Consider the following 2,500-nt stretch of genomic DNA (forward strand, 5'->3'; position numbering starts at 1 on the left):
CCAAAAATCAGATTAATATATGGTCCTCGGGTAGAGGACGTATCAGATATTAAACTGATAAGAACAGATTTTTTTCTATTCGTTTGGGACAGGGGAAAAGGGGAAGTGGAGGGGAAAGGAAAGGTATGGGGGAGGAATGTGCCCCCCTGGCGGACGGTGGTTCAATGCCACAATGGCACGGTCCACAGACTCTAGGGGGATTAACAAAAGTAAAGACAAACAACACAGATTAGGCACCCTCCCTGGCGGCACTGCAATACCGAGGAGGGCGCCGGGTGCAGGGACAAGCCCCACCCCATTTAAACATGGGAAGCGTAGCACATTGCAATCCGGTCGATCGCTCGGAACCGGCTGCTACACTTGATCTTAGCCAAAAGGCCGAGAAGCGATACCCCACAACTGCACGGGGTCCGGCGGCCCCTCTAGCGACGCCCCCCGCGCTCACATGGTTACGGGGGGAGGCGGGGCCAGCAAAAGCCGACCGCCGCCGCTAAACAAAACACCACGACGCTTGACTTTGGACAGGCAGGTGCAGCTCCGCCGAAGCAGAGCTTCCAAAAATACCGTAAACTCGGGGCAGTTCCCCTCCACGGAAATCTTTAGTAAAAGGCGAAAGATTTGTACGAGATGAAGAGAAACCCGAGCGATGGCTGCCACAGGGCACGCTGGTCGGAGAGCACGAACGGCGCCGGTCGTGGACATGAGGGTGACTCCAAGGCGTTGCCCAGTGGCAACAAGACGGCAGTATCAACATCCCCTTTAAATTAAAAAAAAAAAAAAAAAAAAAAAAAAAAAAAAAGAGTAAAAGGGCGGGAAAACCCAAAAGGGGCCGAAAAGGGAGGTGGCGCGGTTGGCCAAAAGACCTGGCGAGGACTCCTGCTGTGTCTGTCTGTCTGTCTGTCTGTCTGTCTGTCTGTCTGTCTGTCTCTCTGTCTGTCTGTCGAGGAGGATTTCATCAGAGTCAGTCAGTTCCACTGGGTCGGTTCTTTACTTCCACAGTCAAAGGGATTTGCACCGTTCCCGGAGTCGCTGCAATACCGGGTCGATGCGTGGAGCGGACGGAGCAAGCCCCTCTTCCGTCTCCCTGTTCCAAAAATCAGATTAATATATGGTCCTCGGGTAGAGGACGTATCAGATATTAAACTGATAAGAACAGATTTTTTTCTATTCGTTCGGGAGAGGGGAAAAGGGGAAGTGGAGGGGAAAGGGAAGGTACGGGGGAGGAATGTGCCCCCCTGGCGGACGGTGGTTCAATGCCACAATGGCACGGTCCACAGACTCTAGGGGGATTAACAAAAGTAAAGACAAACAACACCGATTTGGCACCCTCCCTGGCGGCACTGCAATACCGAGGAGGGCGCCGGGTGCAGGGACAAGCCCCACCCCATTTAAACATGGGAAGCGTAGCACATTGCAATCCGGTCGATCGCTCGGAACCGGCTGCTACACTTGATCTTAGCCAAAAGGCCGAGAAGCGATACCCCACAACTGCACGGGGTCCGGCGGCCCCTCTAGCGACGCCCCCCGCGCTCACATGGTTACGGGGGGAGGCGGGGCCAGCAAAAGCCGACCGCCGCCGCTAAACAAAACACCACGACGCTTGACTTTGGACAGGCAGGTGCAGCTCCGCCGAAGCAGAGCTTCCAAAAATACCGTAAACTCGGGGCAGTTCCCCTCCACGGAAATCTTTAGTAAAAGGCGAAAGATTTGTACGAGATGAAGAGAAACCCGAGCGATGGCTGCCACAGGGCACGCTGGTCGGAGAGCACGAACGGCGCCGGTCGTGGACATGAGGGTGACTCCAAGGCGTTGCCCAGTGGCAACAAGACGGCAGTATCAACATCCCCTTTAAATTAAAAAAAAAAAAAAAAAAAAAAAAAAAAAAAAAGAGTAAAAGGGCGGGAAAACCCAAAAGGGGCCGAAAAGGGAGGTGGCGCGGTTGGCCAAAAGACCTGGCGAGGACTCCTGCTGTGTCTGTCTGTCTGTCTGTCTGTCTGTCTGTCTGTCTGTCTGTCTCTCTGTCTGTCTGTCGAGGAGGATTTCATCAGAGTCAGTCAGTTCCACTGGGTCGGTTCTTTACTTCCACAGTCAAAGGGATTTGCACCGTTCCCGGAGTCGCTGCAATACCGGGTCGATGCGTGGAGCGGACGGAGCAAGCCCCTCTTCCGTCTCCCTGTTCCAAAAATCAGATTAATATATGGTCCTCGGGTAGAGGACGTATCAGATATTAAACTGATAAGAACAGATTTTTTTCTATTCGTTCGGGAGAGGGGAAAAGGGGAAGTGGAGGGGAAAGGGAAGGTACGGGGGAGGAATGTGCCCCCCTGGCGGACGGTGGTTCAATGCCACAATGGCACGGTCCACAGACTCTAGGGGGATTAACAAAAGTAAAGACAAACAACACCGATTTGGCACCCTCCCTGGCGGCACTGCAATACCGAGGAGGGCGCCGGGTGCAGGGACAAGCCCCACCCCATTTAAACATGGGAAGCGTAGCACA

At 53.8% G+C, this 2,500-nt stretch overlaps 5 non-coding genes and 3 pseudogenes across 5 annotated transcripts in view; all 8 read right to left on the bottom strand.

Annotated features, from left to right (window-relative positions):
- The window catches only part of LOC143135537 (U2 spliceosomal RNA), a 189-nt gene extending 85 nt beyond the window's left edge, over positions 1-104 (bottom strand). The window contains exon 1 of the small nuclear RNA XR_012989028.1: positions 1-104. This exon is cut by the window's left edge and continues 85 nt beyond it. This is a non-coding gene — a small nuclear RNA (U2 spliceosomal RNA).
- A 122-nt stretch (positions 105-226) lies between these two features.
- LOC143135601 (U2 spliceosomal RNA) lies at positions 227-390 on the bottom strand (annotated as a pseudogene).
- A 143-nt stretch (positions 391-533) lies between these two features.
- Positions 534-647, bottom strand: LOC143135636 (U5 spliceosomal RNA). Its single transcript, XR_012989074.1, has one exon. It is a non-coding gene; the product is annotated as a U5 spliceosomal RNA (small nuclear RNA).
- Positions 648-1,004: 357 nt separating this feature from the next.
- On the bottom strand, positions 1,005-1,186 carry LOC143135522 (U2 spliceosomal RNA). Its single transcript, XR_012989015.1, has one exon. It is a non-coding gene; the product is annotated as a U2 spliceosomal RNA (small nuclear RNA).
- A 130-nt stretch (positions 1,187-1,316) lies between these two features.
- On the bottom strand, positions 1,317-1,479 carry LOC143135606 (U2 spliceosomal RNA; annotated as a pseudogene).
- A 143-nt stretch (positions 1,480-1,622) lies between these two features.
- LOC143135637 (U5 spliceosomal RNA) lies at positions 1,623-1,736 on the bottom strand. Its single transcript, XR_012989075.1, has one exon. It is a non-coding gene; the product is annotated as a U5 spliceosomal RNA (small nuclear RNA).
- A 357-nt stretch (positions 1,737-2,093) lies between these two features.
- On the bottom strand, positions 2,094-2,275 carry LOC143135523 (U2 spliceosomal RNA). The gene has a single exon (XR_012989016.1). It is a non-coding gene; the product is annotated as a U2 spliceosomal RNA (small nuclear RNA).
- A 130-nt stretch (positions 2,276-2,405) lies between these two features.
- LOC143135607 (U2 spliceosomal RNA) overlaps positions 2,406-2,500 on the bottom strand; it is a 163-nt pseudogene continuing 68 nt past the window's right edge.

Source organism: Alosa pseudoharengus, unplaced genomic scaffold (genome assembly GCF_046254945.1).
Source record: "Alosa pseudoharengus isolate Yale_2024_CS ecotype anadromous, Long Island Sound unplaced genomic scaffold, YU_APseudo_1.1 YU_APseudo_1.1_scf_2, whole genome shotgun sequence".
Classification (NCBI taxonomy): Eukaryota; Metazoa; Chordata; class Actinopteri; order Clupeiformes; family Clupeidae; genus Alosa; species Alosa pseudoharengus.